The sequence below is a fragment of the Stegastes partitus genome, unplaced genomic scaffold (genome assembly GCF_000690725.1).
Source record: "Stegastes partitus isolate 25-593 unplaced genomic scaffold, Stegastes_partitus-1.0.2 Scaffold4, whole genome shotgun sequence".
Classification (NCBI taxonomy): Eukaryota; Metazoa; Chordata; class Actinopteri; family Pomacentridae; genus Stegastes; species Stegastes partitus.
In genome coordinates, this window is record NW_007577735.1 from 1,200,080 (window position 1) to 1,223,742 (window position 23,663).

Genomic DNA, 23,663 nt, shown 5'->3' on the forward strand with positions numbered 1-23,663 from the left:
CTGCTGACCTTGGCTGAATATCACAGTCTGGCAACACAGAGGTCACTGGAAAATGCTGCCTTTTCAGTATTACAGTGTGGTACAGTGTGTATGTTGTATATCCATTAGTGTTGGAGTGAATGACAAAGACAAAAAGAGAAAATTTTGATACTGTTTGTGGTGTAATATACGGTTTATACATTATGTACTACAAAAACACAGATCACATTTGTTTCTCTCCCATTCTGATCAAGTCACAACTAGTTTCTGCAGATACCCAATTCCATTTTCCCAGATGATGCACCCTTCAAGTATTGTAGATTAGTTGTAGTACCTCGTTGCACCACCAGGCAAATCCTTTTCGTGTTTAATACCGTAGCAACAGAAGTAGGCAGGCACTTTCATGTTGGCAAGCGAAAAGCATTATGAGAGCTTAGCTAGTAAAAGAGCGCCATGGCAAAGACTTGTGTGAGACTTGATGACATCAAGCCAGCAACCAATTGTTATACTGAGATAATGTAATATAGTGACCTTATAGTCCAGTCAAATATACATTAGCCAAATGAGTGACATTTATTTTTAAAAATTAGTTTACATGATAATAAATGCATGTAAAGATTTGGGTGGAGATTTATGTTGCTGTTCAGAATTCTGTGATTGATCCCAATTCTGGGTTTGGAATCGGAACATTCCTTACACACACACACACACACACACACACACACACACACACACACACACACACATATATATACACATATACACATAAATACATGCAGATCACATCTAGATCACACGTAGTCCTATTTATGTACATGTAAGTTGTAAGTCAGCAGATGTGAAGGCGAGCATCTTGTTACATATACACCCGGAACAATCTCTTACTCATCTGCAGGAGACCATCTCTGGTCTGCCTCACCTTCTGTGATGTTTACAGCTCTCATCTGGCTTCAGCCTGGCTGCTGCAGAGAAACTGTTTCAGCATAGTGAGCTGAGAAAGGAGCAGTCGTCATTAAGCTGGGTGGAGATGCCTTTCTCAGCCTTCCTCTATCTCTCCATAGCACCTGCTCCGTCTCCAGATGAGATCAGGAAGGTGGGGCAGTGGAGGGCAAAGGAAGGGTGCAGCACAGGCATGCTTGAAGCGGGAAGAGAGGCAGATGAGGGTGCAGAAGAGAGATGGGAAGGAAGAGGGCTGTGCACGGAAGATATCAGCCCATGCCTTAAACCAGGCTCGAGGCACTCGTTATCATGGTTTGATTTCTTGCTATGCTGCTCCACATACTCAGCTCATTGTAATGGCTGGTGGGTGTGAACATGGACGTGGCAGCTGCAAGTCAAAAGGATTAGCCATTTAAGGAAGGGAAGATGTTTATTTTCAAGTGCTGGGCTTTTAGCATATTTATCAAAACGAGCATCCAAGGTAACAGGGAAATAGTATTCCCTGAGGAAAAATCCACTTTCCACATTAAAAAAAAAAAGATACCCGCAGTGTAAGCAAACGGAAAGAAACACTGACATGATGCATGTAAAGTCATGGCCTTCCCAAAATGAAAGGCCATGATCAGTCAACCACAACATTTTCAGCAACACTGACAACAATAGAGAAAATACAACAAGGTCTTTTCCCTAATCAGATATAGTCACCTTTCAGCATTTACAGAACCAAGAGCATTTTTCACCACCACCAGGAAAATGAAAGGCCTACATGAATCATTATGTTTACATAATAGCATATTGACCTTGTGTTGTAGGAGAGAAAATACACTTCATACCAGAGAGCAAACATAAGAATAGTCTTTCTGCTGCTGTTTTCTTTATTTTATTCTGCACAAAAGGATATGTTGCTGTGTTGCATAAACTATATTTTAAGTTGGGAAATAATATAATTATCAGTACCACAGCAATGCTTACTCAAATCTGCTGAATTACAACAGTCACTAACTTTTCTGAGAGGTGTCTTACAGCAGTCAGGCGTACCAGCAATGTCAGAAGTCCCTATACAACTGGTCAGGGCCTGTTTGCCTGTGCTATGTAAGGCCTTTATATAGGTTCACTAAGTTTGTAAAAAGGTTTTTATTGCAGGCCAATCTGAGGGCTTGTTGTGTTTTTACAGAGCATCATCTCTGCTTGTTGTGTGAGGGTGGGATAACATATTGGATGTTTATTAGACCTCAATGCCCAGGCCAGAGCGCAGCTATAAAACTGCCCTCTATAGCTGGCCAGTAGAGGCAGTCAACTGGGCCGCTCGCCTGCTCAGGCCAGATGCCACTGGGCTGCTAGGAGCACTTCTGTCTCCTAATGCCTATTACCACCAGGTTGTCCTGGAAAGGTCTAAGAGCCATGGATGCAGAGGGGATGTCTGTTTTGTTTACTGTAATATGTGACCTCCACCAGTACTTCCTGGTAGCAATGAATGCTTATAGCATATACTACATAAACATCTGTGCATGTGAGCTGCACATTGGCAAGAACACAGAAAAATACTGCCATTTTACCCAATCCAAATTCAGCAGCAGCACCTCACTGCAACAGTTCCCATGTCTGGCCGAGCTGGAACCATGGGGCTGCATTCTGGGATCCTCTCCCCCTATTTATTTTGGGCCTCTTCAATTTTTAAAGGGGAACCAGAGCGCTGACCAGGAGCACTTTAGAGACCCCTGGAACCGCATGAGAGAGGAGCCTAGCCGAAATGCTCACAAACACAATCATGCACACACGTCACGTCAAGACCTGGGGAGTGAGGTGAAATGCTGGGTGCTTAGGACCTGATGGACGCAGCTAGTCCCTCTCTCATCGATCTCTTCCTCAGACCATTTAGCACCTCTGCTACTCTGGGGGCTGTAGCCACAGCTGTGGCTGTGTGGTCCTACAGCACCAGCTTCACCCTGCTGTGATTAGCAGGAGGATCATGAAAGACAAAATATCAGTCTGCATTTGGGCAGCGTCTGAGGCACTTTCAGTGAATCGTAGCAATGTTATGGAGCCGAGGGGAACCAGCCCCATCTTTATTGCTCTTTAATCAGAGCGGTGCAGGCTGGGTAAAGATCAATGATCTTTGAGTGTTAGCATTGACTGGGGCCTACAGCTCCCAATCAAGGGCCCCTCTCCCACCTAATGTTACATTTAATGAGCCAATTAGTCCACAATGGCGTGGCCGGCATCTTAAACTGTTGTTTACTCTGCATTCATTATTAATATCTCATAGTTAGGTATGAATAAAATTAAAAGGAGCAGTGAGACCATTAGCTCCCCATGGTGGATGCTTATTAAGATAGGATGCTTTGTTATCTGAGCAAGGGGTGGGGTGGTAATTGTTCGTCGTGGGCAGGATATGCTGGTTCAGTAGCAAGAGTGGTGTGATTTATACAACCTTGGAGATGTTGTTGCATGCGTGTATGAGAGATGGAGTGGTGTGGTTTGCTCTAATGCCTGTGAGAGAAGAACAACAGCCTGCATTCAGCGGTGTCAGATGCTGCTTTAGCTCCCTCATAAACACTCTTTCTGTTCTTGCCCTCCACTTCTTACCCTATCTCCTTTCTTCCATCCCTCCCTCCCACTATAACAGACACCTCTGGGAGGGATATGCAAATTTGTTTTATCTCCCCTTTCTGTCATTCTGTCTCTCCCGTTTATTGTTTTTTTTTTCCTCCTACTAATTCTACTTTTTAAGTTCTTGCAGCGTAGGAGCTGACTATAATGTGGCCTGGCTATGATGTTTTAGAAACCTGTTGTTACACATGGGAAAAACCACTGATCATTCAGCAAAACTGAAGGTGAGTCAGAATCAAACACGTCCAACTATCATCGTTAGCACTCTTGCTCTGGCAAAGCCGGATGTGAGCAACGTGGGGACCGGGACCGAAGCCTGCTGGGGGTTTTCGCTTGTTTAGCTGTTCCTCATGACAAAGATAGAGTGAGAGTGTGTATATGGAGGCTGGAGCAGAAAAAAAATAAATCAAAAAATCAATAAAACATTAAAATCGCTTCAGTCAACAGAGCAAGACCCAGCTGCATCCAGCAGCTCTTTCGCCCAGAAAGATTCTCTTCTGCTTCTGTTGATGGGAATGACTGCAAATATTCAGCAGGCAAAGCTGGGTGCACACCTCAGAGGAAAGCCTGTGCGTTTCATTTTGTGGAGGACAATATTCAACATGAACAGAATATCACAGTTCTTGGATATGATATAGAGGTTTCTGGCCTGAGGCATGGTACTTATGACCAATCAGTGCAATTCTTTTTAGGAATTCATAAAATTAAATGATCAGTGAACCAATTAAGAATGTCCCTTGCTGTCCCCAAGGCAAGTGGCTTGACAGATAGTGGCTTAAAGGAATAGTCATTAAATTATAACAAAAATCCGCTCACGGCTGTATTACAGTGACTGACGAATGGCAACATTTGTGTTAAAGTCTTCTTCACCCATCCTCCATACCCTCATTCTCCTATTCATCGATGGGCTCCAGTCAGAGAGCAACAGGGTAAGCCTTTTTGGTTCCACTGCTCCTCACCACCGAAGCAGTGCATAATAACTCATAGCCAACATCGTGCTGGAACGCGGCAGCAATTGCTTTCAAGCTCCCACTTAAAATAGTCCTGGTGACAAGCCTGCTGCTTTAAATAAGCGCCTCAGCCTGTCTGGAGAGGCTCCTTAATCCCAGTGGTGAGAGACACTCCAACAGGAAGACACTGGGGTGAAAAAAAACACTCCCGCACCAGAGAGACTGGAACAATTTACAGCAGGTAACTGTGGGAAGCAGGATTCACCGGCAGGGCGAGATAGAGGGAGCGGCAGAGAGCATGTGGGGGGTGTGGAGAAGTGGAACCGAATATACATGGGATGGAAATGAGACAGCTTACCTACAAATACCTGAGTGCCTGCACCCACACCCCCTAAAATACATCCTTTCGGGACACCGGAGCACAAATCTAAATTTTAAAAATGAAACTGGTCAAAACATAACAGGCTTAAAATACCAGCAGAGATAAATAAAAATGTAAGTCCGGCAGGCAGCATCAAAGCCCAAATGTCTACAGTCTGTGCTATCTATCACAGTTCGGTTTCCGTTTCTGGGCACTACTTGTGCTCTCTGGCCTCTGTGTCTCTTTGCCAAGCTGTGGCGAGAGCCGCACTCAGTTCCAGCTCGGTGACGTAATCTTGGGACAGGCAGGAAGATGAGGGGGACGATGACGTCACCCGGCACCTCATAGAACCTTCGCTTTCATCTCCAGATTACACACACACAGTCTCTCTTTGGAGAACAGTGTGTCAATTACACAAGGGGAAGATTTCGCTTGTCCTACCCCACTCACTGTTTTTTTTTCCTCCCTTCCCCTCTTTCATTGCTTCCCTGTCCCACTCTCAGCCGTCGTCCGATTTCTCCCCCACTTTTCTCCCTCTCTCTTTGCCACCCTATCACTTCCGTCCTCCCTCCTTCCCCTCCTCGCGCACCCACCCTCACTCCCTCTATACCTGAGGCTCTTGTTCTTTTATAGCAAATTGAACCTTTCACTCTGAAAGAAATAATTACTCTCTGGAGAGAAAGGGGACTGCCGTGGAATGCTGATATGACACACAATGTCACCTTGCCACTCAGGAGCTGCCTGCACACCCAGCTCAGAGAGAAGGTGGGGGAGGATGGGAGGGAGGGAAAGAGCGGGTCAGGGAGCGGGAAGGGTGAGGTGGGTTATAGAATAAAAGTAATAGAAAAGTAACAGAAAGAGAAAAGAAAAAGCTCGGGAGAGGGAAGGGGGGGGACGACTGTGCTTACACTGGTAAAAGAAAACAGGAGATGGAGGGAGTGAAACCACAAAAAGGACAGGGAAGGTATAGCAGGTAATAAGCCACGGGGAACGAGGGAAGGAGTGACCAAAAAATATAATAGAGATGGAAATGAGAGGCTGACTGAGAGGACCGACAGCGGTATATGGAATCGTACAGAAAAAGTGAAAGAGGAGGACAAGAGAGGATACGTGATAAGAAGAAGATAAGTTAGGTTACAGGGCGAAAGGGAGAGAGAGAGTAAGGTGGTCTTTTGGGTTCAGAATAAGAGAGCGGGACTGAGAGATAAAGAGAGGGACAGACAGGGTGTGTCAGCAAAGCCCTTACTGGGGTCAAACCATGGATGGATCCATCTTCATCCACTGGCATTTGTGAGCAAGGGAGCAGGAGTAGCGAGAGCTGTGAGCCGGATCACTGCCATTTCCACTTATTACCCATCATGCCTTTCAGCAGGGTGGCCATGCGGTCATGCTCTGGCCCCTGGGAAGCTAAACAGCCCTCTGTGGGCTGAAGGGTAGAGGGGACAGAATGAGAGGATGGGCGGGGAGGATAGTGGGAAGCGTAAGGGTTTTGGAAGCTGTAATACTGTCAGGGGCTCTCCAACTAAACCCAGGGTTGAATGTTGGAGATATACTTTGCATGTGATGGCCACTCTGTTTCTCAACCTCTACTTTTATAATAAAACAGTAGGCTTCACAGTAAGGTGGATGTTTTTTACAGTTTCTCTCTATTTAATGAGTGTATTGTCTAAATGTCTCAAACATGAAACAACACATGTTATGTGTCCTTTATGTACCTGTGTTTCTTAAGGTAAGAGAACTACATGTCCGTTTATGAGCATTTGTTGTTCGTAGAAAAGCAACAAAAGGAACCTGGGATCACATATGGTTTCTCCTGATTTCGAGGTCCAACTTCCATCTTCCAAACTACATTAAATCCTGCACTACTGCGGCTAGGTTCATGCTGAATCGAGCCTGCTCCCAGAAATTTCTCAATACGAACTCTCACAATAAACAGTTAGCAAAATTTTTTTTGAAATACAAGAAAATAACGCATTTAATTGCAGTTAAAAATAAAGGGTGCAGCTACACCCATGTGCAATAAATTCAAAACTTCATCACCTCTCAATAATTGCCTTATTTCTAAGTTGAGCTGTGGGATATTTGCTTTTTGATATTTGATTCTCTGAGATTTTGGCAGTGTCTTTGGGATCATTACCACACTGGAATATTTCTCTTGTGCCACAATTCTGCAGAGTGAAAGTCATCTTGTCAGCCAGTATTTTGGCATATCCACAGACATTCATTGTGTGATCTACAAATGTCACCTCTCAACACCTTTTGCACTCATGCAGTCTCAAATCATCACGCTCCCACATCCACCTCCCACTGTCAGGACTATGCTTTCACTGTGGTAGCCCAGGCCAACATTCTGGACCCCATCTAAGATGAACACATTTATCTTGGTCTCTGACCAAAGAATGTCCCCCAACAGTCATCAGAGTTCTTTCCATGTTCCTCAGTTAAGTTTAGTCTTGTTTTTTTTGTTTTTTTTTCCAAAAGCCAGGCAAAAAGGTTACTTTATTGGACTCCAACCATAAAGGCTGATGCTATGTGTTGTCCATCAAACTGTCTGATCTCTTGTTTCCATTGATAACTCCTGTGTCAAGTCTGAAGTCTGTTTTTAAGAGTTAAGTTGTGGAAGTAGTCTGTGGTGTCATTTTAGGAGGACAGCCACTGCGATTCTAATTAGTGTTACTATGGCTCATTTTATGTCCCCTGATTACTGCTGAGACTGTCTCCAGTGATTTCAGTTGGTCACCAATCTTCCTGTATCTCATTCCATCTCTGAGTCTCACTCAAATTTTTCAGTTCCTCTGGCAATTCTTCCATGCGGTGCCATGATGCAAACATGCAGACAGACACAGCCCATAGGTCATTTTATGACCATGTTCATGCAATTAGGCTAATTGGAAATCACAGCTGTACTCAGTTTTGCTTCAGTGATCACAGATTTTCTAACTTGTGTCAGCGATCACAGGTACATTTACTTTTGCTTCATTGAGATTCTACGTAAATACTCTTCCTGTCAACCTAAATCCTTCAATAACTCAAAGGCAATTCAATTTTGAATCATTTGACATTTAAGTGATATTACACAGGGTTGTATTCACTTCTGTTGTATTCTATGTATTAATAGCATAAGACGTACTTCAGTTGGTTTGAATTTTCACATCCGCTCATATGAATGATTCAGCTTTCCGTAATATCACTGCAATATTAAATAGACTGTCACATTCTAACAGCTGTTAAAACTGAATAATAAAAAAATCAAACTAAAACAATTTGTGTACGTTTGTGCGTATTTGTGTGCTTAATGTGGATCTGGAGGGAAGTTTAGAAAGTTTGAGAAAATAATCCTGATGATTAAAACTGAGACTGAATATTTAAAAATGTTGGCTTACTAAAACTAAACAGGATTTTCAACTAGATTAAAAGTTAAAAAACAAAATGGCCAATGGCTATAACCAGTATTGTCTTGAAAATTACCATTAAAACTAAATCAAATCCAGGTGGTACAATAAACTGGACGTGATTTCATATTTTGTTAAATGGCAGAGCACTCTATCATCCCAGAGCAACATCATTTTTCTCATTAGCTGGAGAGGATGTACAGTCATGTTAACATGGCTGACGGTGAATGGGGAAGTATGCCTGGTACTGTAGGTTTGTTAAATGATACATGGAAACACCAATCTTCCCTGAAAGAAGAAAAGAACAAAACATACGCACACAGTCCTATGCAGAAGTTTTAGACACTGAAGATGTTTCGATTCTTATCCATTAAACAATCCCATCAGGGAGGCATCTGATAGGTCTAAGATTTATTCTAAAGCTTGACAACAACAGCAATCATATTCCTAGAATCATAAAGTTTTATTGCTAAGAAGAACAAGGAATCCTGCAATAGATGGGATTACATGATGAGACAGAGGCAACAGAGACAGCATAAATCCACAGAGAAACTATGGCAAGTTCTTCTACAACCCACCTGCTATGTACCTTGAAACAGTGGTAAGTATACACAGTAGAATTGGTTGGTTTGACACGAAATACATATTTGATTTAGGTTTATTCTGTTTATTGTGCTTTCTATGAAGTTAATTTCTAAATACAAACAATTTATGGCATTATTTGTGAATGCATCCTTACTTTTTTTTTTTAACACCAAAAATGTTTGCACAATACTGTACTGCATGCGTACTGTATACGCCTACACATACCTCTGATAATGGCCAACCTCTTCCACTGTGGCTTGTGAAATGAAAGCTATTTTTAATATCTGCTCGGGTGCCTTCTGAATAATGGGCAAATATTACTCAAGGTCACAACTCATTTGTCAGGCTGTGAGTTGAAGGAATGGCTCACTGCACTAAGGCTAACATTCAGCTTTTATTCCACTGATAAAATTCACATTGGCTTTATGAGTACAAGCAGTTAAAAAATGGAGAATAACAGGCGTCGGTGAGACATAGGTGTTTTGCAGAGAGTGGTGGACGGCACAGCATGGAAGAAAATAATTTGCAGAGAAGGAAGAAAGAGGAACAGGACTTACACTTGGACCAAATTGGAGAAAATCCATCAGCTTATTGCCTAGTGATGTTATAACAGAATGCCAAAGGTGGCAGGAAGGAGTGGCTCTAAGGATAAATCATGTTCCCTCTGCTTCCATGACAGCTTTAGTCACGGTGACGTCCACAAAGGGGCTGTGGTGATCAAACAGGAGCTGTGATGACTTCATCCAAATGTCACACACATAGTACTACAAACACCCGTGTCTCTCTGGGCAAGCATTACTTGATCCTGGGAGACAGGCTCATGACAGGCTATAACATGACAACTAGTCTCATGTCTAAGACAGTGAATGACAAGACACAGTTCGCCAAGTCTATCTATAATAAATGTAACACAGATACAGAGGACACCACTACCATGTCATGCCTTACGGCAATATTATTAATCATAGGGGTTTGCAGTTTACTGTCATACAACTGTAAACTATTACTGTGCTCTGCCACTGTGTGCTTGCAGCTCCACAACCCCTGGTCTTAGGTTATTAAATCCTATAGCCCCAAGCATGCATCTCCAGCTAAGATGCTTCCAACCCTGGCCAAAGACTTTTATCTTCCTCCCCAGCACAGGCATGGCACCTCCGTGATGCTTTCAATTTTCTGCTCTGTGCTTCTGTGTTTTATGAGCCTGTGCAAAGGTTCCAGACTGACTGGCTGGGCTGACCTGGACTCCCTGCCTGTTGGTGCGTGTGCTGTGGTTAGGGTGACATCAAGGCCACTGGCCAACCAGGGACAAGGCCCCGTGGCATCGTCAGCCAACCACAGAACACGCAGACGCATCATCCACAGATACACAGGGAAGCATCATGTTCCACACATGCTGGCAACACACGTAGTGCTCTCACATACAAAGACTAATCATAACGCCCAGCAACCGGCTGAAGTGACAGTTGCTTTTGTCCAAAATATTATGGCTCTTTATAAGGCCCATCCTTTGCTCTGAACGAAAACTAGATTTTCATTTGCACAGTCTGAGCCAGTCTTTGTTTTTGTTCCAGTTCCTGCAAAAATAGGTTATGTAAAGCTGAAAGGGACATGAAATTCAATTCTAACCCAGGCTCAAAACCTGTAATTACCTGCAGAGACAGATGGATGGGATAAGTAAACCATGGCTACTGTACAGTCAGAGCATGTAGGCACAGAGAGGGACCCAGATCTACTTTTATTTTAAACATCTAATGATAAAGGACAAGTAAAACCCCTTTTTCATTCTCTCTTATTCCATTTATGCATGAATTTAACTTGATCTTAGCATTGGTTAGCTATTTATTGCATCAGTGACTTACCATTGGGGTATTAAATAATGGTCAGTGCATTCTGTTTGGCCACTAAAGAAAACTCATTTAAGAACAACCTTGTCTAAATATACAATTTATGTCATAGGAAAATTCTGAATGGCAGCAATTTACGAAGTCTCAGTCTCTGAAGTTTCTTGGATTGGAAATTTGGATGACCAAATAAACAGGTGTTTCCCCACATGGACACCCATCAGCCAGTAAACACACATCTGACATGATCCACCATGTCTCCTGGCTGCAATCTCAGTTGTTGCCTCTTGGTACTCCACAGATCCAAATCAAATCATTACATGGATTCAAACTCTTTGAACTTGTCTTTTTTTTAGGTGTAAATACAAGGTTGATGGAAAGGCAACTCAATGAGAAGGATTTAAAGCCTTTGAGGGTAAATGACAGCCTGGTGTCCCAGTCCCATACTGAAAGAGCAGCTGTCCTTCAGATCCTCTAGGTGTCTCCCTCCCTGATGTGTGATTTGGTTCAGCTCCTTGTCATGCATTTGTACCTGGTCAGAGCAGGTTGAGGGTGTAAGGTTTAGGACCCTGTCAAATCCCTCTCAAACCCAGGGCTTCTCATGCTATTAAATCTAAATCCCATGTGGTGTATGAGACAAGGATGGAAGAACTTAGCCCTCCTGAAGAGGCTTGAATAGTGAGCAGAGGGTTTTCCTGTGCAGGGGAACATGGTGTGATGCATTACATTTCGCTACCCAGCACCCATAGCCCACCGCTTAGCTGATCTTTGAAAGATATTGCTTATAAAAGAGATGACTCCAGGCGACGGCCAAGTTCTGTAGTTTTATTACACCTTGGGGCTACAGCGGCCTGTCTTTGGAGAGATAAGGTTGTACCCTTTTCATTTTGTATCCTCCGGCCGATATTTTAAGCTGGCTTGTTAAGGGCAGGCGAGCTGAGCGCTGGAACAGAGTTTGATGCATGGCTTTACAACAGGAGCCGGGCCCATAACGCTCAAAGGCCGATCATTACTGACCTTAATAGCCCAGTCTGCATCTGGGCTTGATTGATCGTGCCTAGCAGGTTGTGAAATGCACCATCTGGAAGGAAGGAAGGTGAGATGGGCAAGCGGAGACGAGGGAGAAGGCAGGCAACACCAGCCGAGCACGGAAGAAGGGAGGAGAAGGGAGAAAAAAACACAAACCTAGACGATCTTGTACTGAAATTGATGGCCATAGTGGGATGCTGTAGAAACTTAACTGCACTAAGAGGCCCACCAAGCACCATAAACACTGTCCCTGACATAAACAACAACACTTAGCCAGACTAGGTGTATACAATATTCATCTGAGGAGCCGCTGCTTGGTAACTCTTGTTTACTTGCTCTTTGTGCTTGGATAAAATCGGCACCTTTTAGGTGAGACAGCAAGACGGTAGTAAGTAAGTGCGATATAAGTTATTTAAATAAGGGTGATTTTGAATGCATGTGTGTCTACTCATTTCGTGTGTGTGAGTCCATGAGGGCTGTGTGAAGAACAGAAGGTGGTTAGGTCCTCAGAGTGTCCTACTACGGTGCTTTATACGGTAAAGTCTGCATAATGTATGATCCTCAACTACTACTGTACACTGGTGCAGATTATCATAAAGCACTCAATATTCTGCTGCACAACTAGAGCCAAAACATCATGAGGTCACCACTTTTTTTCATAAACCCACTATGCAACCAAAAAAAAAAGCTGCTTTTGAATAACTCAAGATTAACAGTAATATCATATCCCTCAGAAGTACCTTTTATTCCCATTTTAAATCAACAAAAGCCAGTTATCTACTGAGCGGCACATGATGTCTGTACTCCATACAAAGTTCATGCATAGTAGCTGTATCGCTCAAACCATTCATGCACAATGAAATTTCACTGCTATAAATATTTAAGTTGGCAGAGCACCGTGGAGAAGACCTTTCATGTCAGCTGAAGCTCCCGAGAGCCCATCAAGCTCGTGTTCTCCATTACCATGCTCTCCTCTCAGTCAGTCAGTAATGGTAGCTATAGTAGTGTGAAGTAATGTGTATCTGGTACAGAAAAGGGGCTCTGACAGACTCCTTTTTGCACTTCATTAGACCAATTATTTGGCTTGCTGAGTCATTTGACCCAGCCCAGTCATGTGAGTTATGATAAATGCAGAGGGTTATACAGCACTGTGATTTTTAATATCAGTATGTATTTCTGTATTTGGCACCAGCACATAGTATGCTATGTAATACACCATAACTTGGCTGTATAAAGAAGTTTAACAGCAAATTTATGTATGCTGCAATCAGCGCCAGGAAATGTCTTTGGGGCCAACTTTACGCGAGGGAAGATGGAACATCTGGTATCAGGTAGATTAGGAAAAAGAACAAGGGAGAGTGAAGGAGAAGGAAAAATAGTTGTTGCGCTTACAATCGCTACACACCTTTGCGCACTGTGTGTTGCCCGTATGCTTGTGTGTAATCTTGTAGGTGTAAGAGAAAGAGATCAAGCCAGATGCACAGGCTGTAGGCTCGCGCAAAGGATTTCGAGGGAGAGTTTTATGCGAGCGCACTTGTGTGTGTGTGTGTGTGTGAGAGAGAGAGAGAGAGAGAGAGAGAGAGAGAGAGAGAGAGAGAGAAAGGGGAAAAGGATGACAGAGGGCCAGGTGGAACGGAGACTTCTGTCGCTGACTCAACACCTTTCTCATTTTATTACCAAATCATCCATGACAAACAGCTCTGGTGTTTGGCAAAGGTGAGGCAGGCAGGATAAGAGCCGGGATGAGAGCAGAGGAGGTCACCTCAATCCCGCAAACATTGCATCGGTAATGCAACATGTCTGTGTCACTTCAAATGCCACCTTTACATGATGCAGCCATCCATGTGTCATTTTTAGATACGCCGGGGTGACAGTGATGGCCCTTACTTCCTATAAACTCCCGCCATCAAGACACAAAAGGCTGGCGATGGAGAAATCTTATCACCTGAGTGACTACCAAAAGAAAATGCTTGGTGACAACACAATCAATAGAGCCTATAAAATATGAAGCAAGCATTCTTTGTGAACATTCAAAACCAAGTCAACCATATTAATGAAAAAATTTCTGAAGTATGCTAAAAAGCAAGCGCTGTGTATAAAATGTTTTTTTTTTTTTTTTAAAATCAATAATAACGTACCAGTTACTGGTTATAAACAGAGCTACTGACAAAAAACTAAACCGCGGAAATCATATTTAGCCTCTTTTCTACCTCTTCATCGACTTCAGTTATATCTGCTTGTGATTTCTTGCATGAAATGACACCGAGATTGTTGCTGACCCTTAGTTGGGGCTGTGTTAGATTGAGCAGATGTTGCTCGGACAGCTCAGTGCTGGGGAGAACGGTTAGAAGGCAGGCTTGCCATTCTTTGATGTCAAAGCCTTTTGTGGCTATGTGAGAGAGAGCAGATTAGCCTGATTGACGGCTATAAGATGCTAAGGATGGAGCTTGAAGCACAGCAAGCCAAGGCGTTGGAGTGGAATGGAGTTCATTCATGAGTTACGAGTCTGTTTCAGTGATGTAGTAAAAGACGAATAAATCCTCCCAACAGCCTGTGAAAAAAATACAACCTCAGGCTTGTGATGGAGACCCATACAAGACAACAGGCAAAGGGAAAAAAAAAAAAACGGAGACACTGGTGGCTGACACACATACAGTGTGCCAGAAAATCTAACCACAAATCAGCACCAGATATAGTAAACAACAAAAAAATACACATCAAACTGCTGTGACACTTCAAACAACTTTTTTTCCCACAGACTTTTATATTTTACCCACAGTCAAGACAGCACTGAAAACAGGCAAAGAGTAGCCCTGAAGACTGTCACACTCTCCTTTGTCAAGTTTATGTTTCAAGGAGATATTCCCTACTTAAGAGGCCGAGGGAGCCCGTGTAAAGTCCTGGACAGACAAGGAGCAGGCTGATATAAATACCAACACAGCTAAGAGCTCCTCTCTGCCTCACAAGGACCCAGACCTGCAAGGACAAATGACCGTCCCTGATGCTGTCCCTGAGTCCCCGCGCTAAAAGAGGCCAGGTTAAGGTTAAGAGGACCTCAGCCCACCAACCACCAACGAGCCGCATTTACAAAGTCAAACTTCTCCTCTCATGAGAAACCTAACCAGGGTTGTGTTTTTAGCTTGAGATAACCTACTTTGCATCCAGTATTATCATACAGGTTGTGTAGCATTAACGGTTTTGACTGTAGCAGAAAACATGCCAAGAAATGAAATGGTTCGGAAAGGGGGTTTTGGCTGCGTATTAGGAATTAATTCAAGCTAATTAGTTTTCAGGTGTCAGTGAAGGATGTTCCGTGACTTCCTGTTTATTATCAAACTGACTGGTGTGGAAGCTCCCAGCGGAGACCAAGTGTTAGGGATTAACATGTCATCACAGAAGGGGGAACACAGACATTTTGACAGTTACACTCGTGAGCCGAGGCTTCATCTAACACCTGCCTCACACCTCCTGTCCAGAAGCGCACCTGTTCTGACACAGCGTGAGGCTCGGAGCCATTCCTGGAGCAGTGTTTACACCTGTCCGAGCCTCAAAGCAACACACTGCGATGGGGAGGAATGAGAGAGTTGACGATCAGGAAAATCAGGAAAAGAGGAAGATGCAAAAACAAGAAATTGATGGAAATTTCCTGTGGAGAAACTGGGGTGGAGTAATGGCAACGCCTGAGCACGCTCAGCAGCGCCGTGGTGTCGAGGTAACATTGATGCATGGTGTGACCTTACTTGTAATGCCAGCCTTAATCTACGCAAGTGGAATAAATGAAGTGGGGCCGCTGCGGACGTGTCACCCAGACTTATAAAGACAAATCCACCGCCGCTCTGAGCTGTGTACATGTATTCATAAAAGTCAGAGAGACGTCTCGACAGAGTGGAGTACCCAGTATTGCCGGCTGGCTGGTGACGAACACCTAGCTCATGTTGTCATGGTTGCGTGGAGCTGTCTATCATTAGGTGTAACACACAGGGAGGGTAGGGGAGAAGTGAAGGTGAAAAATAGACAGCAAGAAAATGGCCTGTTGAAGAAAATTGAGGCATAAAGTAAAAAGCAAATTATCATAAAGAAGCATCACATACGTGAATTCTTTCACATTAATTTAAAAAAGGTGTTTGTTAATTGACAACATGTAAAATGTGCTTTTGTCACTGAGGAAGGGAATGTGTTTAAAAGCTTAAATGAAGACAAAATGCAAATGCTATTTACCTGAAACTTGAAACAGGACTTGGCAACAAACCAGTAGTTTAAAGACCCTGTTTATGACCTTTACTTAAAACGTATCAATGAGGCTGGTAGTATCCACACTTCAAAAATGATTTGTGAGGATAATGCTTGAACCTCAACCTCATTTAAGACAAACTGCTTTATTGCAAATCCCAGTATGCTGACACTAACACAACTTGTCATAACCTCTCATTACAGGGTAACGATGGATGTCCTGACAAACAATCTTTTCAGCTGGAGAGCCGACTGGCTGTCAAGTTAGCAGTCAATTCATACTTGGCTGCCTTTTTGGCATGTAGTTCAAGCAAAGAGCCGTCATTGATCACTGTGTGTTTAGTCCGTTTGCTTCAGAGCAGCGGGGGCCGGTCGGATTGACAACGGCCCTACCTTGATAGATGCTGGACTGACAGTGGACATATGGATGCTGAGCACTGACACATGCAAGGGGCACGGGGATAGATGTGTGTCTAACATGCCAACAAACTCATGTCCACTATACAACCTGCCCCCCCTCCACTGTCCCCCTGCCCCTGTCCAGTTCTTGCTCTGACATGGCTTTGATTAATGCCCCTGGCCAAGATGATGATAATAATGATCATAATTAATCAAGGGTTCTTCCTGCACCTCTAGGAGCCAACAGTGACCTGGAAAAGACACCAAGACCTCCTTTCCCCTGTTCTCCCCCTTTCTCTCTCTCCCTCTCTCTTTCTTCCTCTCCTCCTCCTTTCTTCCTTGTCTCACTGACAGGCCTGAACCTCGGCCCGGCAGAAAGAGCCATGCATTATCCTGCCATCACCACTTCTATTTATATCACACCGTCCATCACTATCACTTACTCTCCTCCACCCGCCTTTACTCCGCCCGCCTCTCCAAAGTGGAGTTTTCTTGAAGCTGCCCCATATTTCCTGGTGGAATAATGCTACCTATGCAAATGGCTGGGAGTCAAAGAAGCAGCCTAGGTGACAGTGAGAAACTAATATCATAATTTTTAAGACATCCTCAGAAACAACGTCCAAAACAAAAGCCACCACCTCTTGCTGCCTGAGGCCTGGGAGTCTCCCCTTCTCCCCTCTGTAGTGTATTCCTGAAGGTTTGGCATACCACGTATGTTGTGTGTGTGTGTGTGAGAGAGAGAGAGAGAGAGAGCGAGAGCTATTTTGTGAAAAGAGTGTGTGTCTCTCACAGATTTCTAGAATATATGCAGCGGCAGAATGATATTTTAAATTCCTTGGCGGCTGCCAGGTAACAGTAGCCTGGAGCAATGGAAAAGTTTTTTTGTCTCACCTTCTCTTTATTTCCCCTGGTGAGGAGGATACAAAGCTCCTTTGCTCTGCTGAGTTGTACGTGCCAGGCATGTGTTCAAAACACCTCCCTCCTCCCTAAGCTACTCAAATGCACATCGCATACAGCCTGTCTTATTTTTTTTATTTTACTATCTCTTAATACACTTTGTCCAAAGGTACTGAGGACCTAAACGCAGGTGCTGACAGTGCTTACACATCACACAAGGTATTAACCCTGCGCTCAAATATATAAGGTACAGTTACCAAGTGCAGCTCTGATTTAGCACCACAGTACCCTACCCAGTAATGCAATGAGTTGCTTTGTGTTGGTATAGCAAAAGGCTGCACATTTCTTCATTTTCTTCCCCTAAATGTGTTTCTGTCTTTGGATTGTTATTCATTTACTGTCTTTGGATTTTTGTCACTTTGCACTCTGACACATTGCTTATCTTAGTCTGTATTTAGGGCTTTGCTGAATCTCAGAGAAATCACTGGCACTTACCAAATCCCCCTGTACCTCTGTGCCAGGCCCAGCCGCCCACAGCGGATCCTGCTATAGAAACAACTGCGTATGACATCATCAGAGCTCGACCCACACATGGCAAGAACAAAAGGAGACCTACATTTACCCCTATACCAACCAGGTGGCCTACATTTTCCAATTGCATAAGATACAGGATCTTTTCTTGTTCTTCACTCATGCTGTTTTTCATGCATTACAAAACGTCTCACAGGCGGCTGTGCCAAATTGAGGTCTTAAAACAAACAGATGAATACATGGTACATTGCCTGTTATTATCATTATCGTCATCGCTGACGCTCATCCCAACCACTAAATACATATGTACTAAAAATTCACAATAGATCTGACTCAATCTGAGCCAGAAGTGCAGTCTGCTGATTCAGAATGCTCTTCATCTCTGTATAAGTGCCATAATGCTTTATGATCTGACTCCAATTCTATGTTGACACCATGAAATTAAACTGTTACATCTCACAAATAGTAAAACACAAACCACATTTGCGCTAAAGCCCAAGAGTCAAAGTGCCAGTGAACAGCTAGTCTAGAAATGAACTGTGGCCTCGGACAAAATTTTCAAACAAATTATAGTTATGATCGTCAAAATATTTTTAAAAAAAAACAAGCAAAAAAACCCCACATTCACTGAAGTTACAGTACACATTCATGCTGATGACAAGTATGACAAAGAGAAACAATTAAAGTTAAGATCTTGTGCATACTGAAGGTCATACAAAGTCTTATTAGCTTACACTGAATGATTTATCAAGGCTGCATTTTGTCTAGAAGTGTCAGCACAGAGCTGTTTTCTGTTCTTGGATAATAATATGTCGTGCTGTCCTCAGCCCAGCAGTGCTTTGAATCCGTTTTGGTCGGAGTTTATTAGGTCACCTACCCTGCAGAGACCTTTACTATACTGCAAAGCAACAGATGATGAAGGGATTGATGTATGGACAGAAAAACACAAGGTAAAAAAGGATGCCGGGAAAGAGAAAAAAGGAGGAAAATCGAGAATGTCTCTGGAGTCAGTGGAAAAGATAAGGCAGCCGTTGCTGGCAGCAGAGCAGTCATCTTCAGTCACTGGGGCCAAAGTGAAGAGCCTAGAGGCACTGACTGTACAACTGGTCTGCCAAGCGTGTGTCTGCTAAAATCTAAAATAAAGGCTTCTTATCAGAAAAAAAAAATACAGTATGTCTCCAATGAACACAAAGATGCTGTTGATAACCTTGCTGAACATCATCTCTCTCCAGGAAGCTGAAGGCAGGGAGGAAATATTGACAGAAATGTTTTCAGATTATATTCTCATGACTAAATCAATACACAGATGAACCATCTCTTCAGAGTGGAGTTAGGATGGAGTCATTGTGAAGGTCAAGCAGTTAGCCCATTAAAGAGGCAGCTAGGCGCGCAATTTGGCAGCACATCTCTACCTCCTCCTGCATGGCATGGAGGTAACAACCTTGAGGAGTTGATTAGCGGTAGAGACGGCTCCCACGACACAGGAGAGCCCCACCTCATAAAATCCTGGGCTCGGTAGCAGAACAAGGGAGCCTGGGAGAGGGGAACTGGAGGGAATTCAAGGCAGAAGAACTGCCTGCCTGCCTCATCTTTTACAGGACAAATTAAAACCACAGCGGAACAAGTCATAAAACAGGAAATAATGAATTCAATTATACTTTTTAGTGTTTAGCGGCTGCTGGTGAGATGTGCTGAGTGGGCAACGCGAGGCACGCACACAGCAGCGGGCACAGGCTGATGACTATGTTGGTGGCGCTGAGCTTTGCTGAGGGCTGCGTGTGTGCTGACTGCATGTCTGCATGCCCCTAGGAGCAGTTTAGACCTCGACAGGGCCTTCATTAGCAAATGAATGACTCTTAATTGGCCTGGCAAATACACAGGATGCTTGTTGATTATAGGCTGTTTTTTCAGCCAGTGCTTGTACTTCGACACAGATGCACAAATACACAAAGTCTATAAACAGCAAGACACAGCTAAACTAGCACAGAGGCATGCTTTAGTGCAGGCAACGCTGACAATAACTGTCATGTCATCAAAATGACAGACAGTTCATGGCTCTGCTTTGCCAGTTTCAAAAGCAGGACTTCGGCTGCCGCCAAAGGATTGTGACAAAGAATTCTGGGACATATTCTCTTTCTTCAGCCTATCTATACTTCTCTCTATCTCCCTCTACCTCCCACCACCTATTTTTCACTCCTTTTCAATCCGCTCTAGTTTGTCCCCTGGCATTAGTAACACCTCAGCGGGAGGGAGAATCACAGACAAGAGTCCTGGTGTCCTAGATTCAGCAACACTGGCAGGAGCACGGCACATACTGGCCTGTCCTACTAGCTGCCATATAGGACTCAAAAATCAGCCACACATAGCAGCCCAGTTTAAAAACAATACAACAGAGCCCACAGGGCCCCCAGCCACTGTGCACATACACACACACACACACACACTTACAGATGATGATAAAGAGAGTGAAATGTATTATGCTTAGGATTATTCTATGTTTGTTATCTCAGTAATGCCATCAGCACACTCTTCTATCTATGTGTAACAGTGTGTTTCTGTGGGATAACAGATAGTACAAAGGTATAAAATAAAAACATAGAGTAGGAGAATAAACGTATTGATTTATGACTTAATATCTGTGGAACTAGGAATAAGTAAGAGTCAGAATGAGGGAGAAGAAAAAGCAGAGAAGGGTGACGAGAAAAAGACAAAAAAGGAAAAAAAAAAAAAAAGCGACTATCTCAGTGTCCCTTCTATGCCCCAGCCCCTGGTGCCACTCACCCACTGCCAGCCTGCCAATTAAAGCCCTGATTAAAACCGACAAAGTGTCTCCAAATGAAGAAAGAGCTGTTGGAGGTCTTAACTGCTGAAGCCTGTCAATTACACTGCCAGAGGAAAGTGGTGAGGGAAGAGCAAAAGGGTATGGCAATGACACGCAAAGCAGGGGGCACAGATGAATATAAGATCTCTCATTCTATGCTCCGTGACTCCCTGTGTTCCTCCAGAAAAAAAAAAAAAAAACGTGCGAGGAGAAATTTTAGTTTGAGAACAGAGAGGCTGACTTATAGTTGACTGAGTGGTAAGTCAGAAGAAAAATAAACAGAAGAAACGTGAATACGACTGATTATATTTGTGGAGAAACGTGTCACACGGTGGACTTGGAGGTATAATAAATATCACAGACCAATAACACGGCGTCCTTTTTTCGTTACGTCTTGTTGCACGCTGCCATTGTAAGTCATAGACGCCCCATAGTGATGGGCTCAACAGCAAAGCCCTCAATCCCAGATAAACCACCCACAGTGTACATCAGCTGCTAAAATATGATGGTATTCGTGAGGTCATAAATCTTGTTTTAGTGGGATGGGAAGAGAAAAGAAGCCCTAGTCTCCCCTGCATCGTTACAGCTGCATCCCTGTGGCCCATTCCACCTCCATTTAAGCTAAATGTCAACTTTTCAGCACTTTTTCCCCCCTCCTTTTGCTTCCTGTAGTTGCCATTTGTTTTAACACAGTGAGAGGAAAGTAAGAAAATAAGTCAACAGGAAGAAAACTAGAAAGAGTTTGTTGTCAGCGGCTTTCAGGGCTGAGTGGATGGCCGAATGTTCTATAGTTTACAAAGAAGAAAGAATCCAGTGGAGAGATAAAATGGATTCCCGATGTGTCTGAATCTCTAACACAGGAGCCAATGATATGAGTAATGAGGGTTGCTATTTGTTATAACAAAGTCCTGCACCTGAACTGAAAGAATAATTTCACATCCAACCAGAACTACAATACCGTAATACTTCATAAATGTTATTATTATTTAGACATTAATCATCATTAAGAACCCTAATGATATTCTTTCAGTTTAATTAAATTAAAATGTTTTTTTTTTTTTTTTTTTTTACTCGGTGGTGCCAAATGAACGTACTGCAAGATGCTCTGGAAAGGCGCTCAATCATCTACAGCCAGATGGCTGTGGATTAGGAAATAACTGGTGTGCAAATTCACGTGGGTTGAATGGAAACAGAGAAGCCTCTTGTCCGTATGACTGCCACTGTCAAGACTTTTTAAACATGCTGCAATACACCACAGAAAGAACTTGTGATGCACAACATTTCTGTGTCCTTTGGACCAATATGCTGCTCGGAAGCATTTGTGAAGTGATATTACAAATTGTCCCACAGTCCAAAATCCACCAATAAAAAGTACACACCTGGGCTTCCCTTTAATGTATTCATGCTCTTTGCTGTTTTTGTTATAGTCACCTTTTAAAAGTTGGTCTGCTATTCGGGAGAAAGATTGCGGTGGTGTCGGGTGAAAAACAGCAAACAGATGAGAAAGCGCCTGCATGCCTCATAAAACAGAGATCGCCATACAATAACCATTTCCTTTCAGCAGACAGCCAGAGAACAGACAACGGGGCTGAGGCGGAGAAGCCAACGTGCTTGGCCATCTGATAACATTAAGCGCACCGAATCCCACCACTCACAGTCTGTCTCTTTTTCTTTCTTGCTCTCTGTCTGTCTTTCTTCTTTTAGGAGATGAGGGGAGAAAAGAGAACGCTTGAAAGAGCTTGAGAATATATAATAATACATTAGGAGTAATAATATATTACAGCAAATGAATAAAAATAAAAGGCAGACAGAAAAGGTGGGAAGTCAGAAAGACAAAAAGAAAGCAAGACGGGAGACAAGAGCGAAGGTGAGAGCTATAGAGAGAATAGACCCTATTTTTCAGACCAAGCAGAGGCCCTAAGGGGCATGCATTAAACACTGTGTGAGGCAGACCTCACCCTTTACTACTCTATTCGCTTATTCAGAGGGGAGGCAGCCACTGTTAATATTTCATGGGACAACCAACAGAATAAGGAGGTGTAAGCTCATGGGAGACCCCTAAGCCCCCTCCCATCACTTCCCCCTTGCTCTGGTAGTTGGGCTTCAAAAGTGTCCTGTCGCATAAGTATTGTGTGTTTGTGCTGTACATGTATTTGCGTGTGCGCATGCGACTGTGCTGCGTCTGTCTCTTTCCTCCCTCTTTTTTTCTGACAATGCAGAGTTAATGCACTTGAAGAGCAAGGCTGAGTGGTCAACGCAGCCATTCAGAGGATTAGTGATGGTAGCAATGTGATCTACCTGTCCACCAGCAACAGAACATAACTGCCTTGAAATCCACCCTGTTAAGAGCAGCACATTATCCTCCATAGAAAACACTTTTCCATTATCAAGTTAGACAACAAACAGGCAGACATTACTATAAACTGCAGATCATTACATCTTAAAAGCCTTGATGTCACAGGCCCGACTTGGTTATTTGCCTTAAGAGTGCTTTGTCCACTTCACCAAAACGAGACAATTGGCTTTTTTCTTTTAAGCCAATCATGACCCTTTAGTGGGCAATTGTAAGATGCTGTGTCAGACATCCACAAATGGCCTTGTTTTTTTTTTTTTTTGAAAAATGCCATCCTTCATTGGTACACCTCAAGTGTCTGAATGAGTTGAACAAAATGAAAAAAGAAAAAAAACAAAAAAAAATCCAGCAAAAGCGGGACAGAGCTTCGAAGAGTACAAAAGACACACAATGAATCCAGTGCTCTGGTCTTCAGCTGTAAGAGGCACTTTGCTGACTGTGTCCCCTGTGTGCCAGAGCAGGAGGACAGTCCTTTGTGTTGCAGAAGTCTTGGGCCACTGAATTCCCTGTTTCAGCGATTCTTTACTGGGGACAGATCCCGAGAGGTGCTGCTTCTCCCTGGGCACCCCCACTGTGAATGACATCCACCTTCTGTTCTCATGTGGAGGGGCAAAAATGGGCCACAATCTGACCCATTTCAATGACTCACTCAACTACTTGAACCCAAGTGTCCTTTAAAGGCTGAAGTGATGATTGGAGAGGTCACCTATAATCACTCCGAAAACGGGCACAGCAGTCTGGACACA

The 23,663-nt window shown here is 43.4% G+C and overlaps 1 protein-coding gene across 1 annotated transcript in view; it reads right to left on the reverse strand.

Annotated features, from left to right (window-relative positions):
- camta1a (calmodulin binding transcription activator 1a) overlaps positions 1-23,663 on the reverse strand; it is a 282,405-nt gene that overhangs the window by 77,471 nt on the left and 181,271 nt on the right. The window lies entirely within an intron of this gene.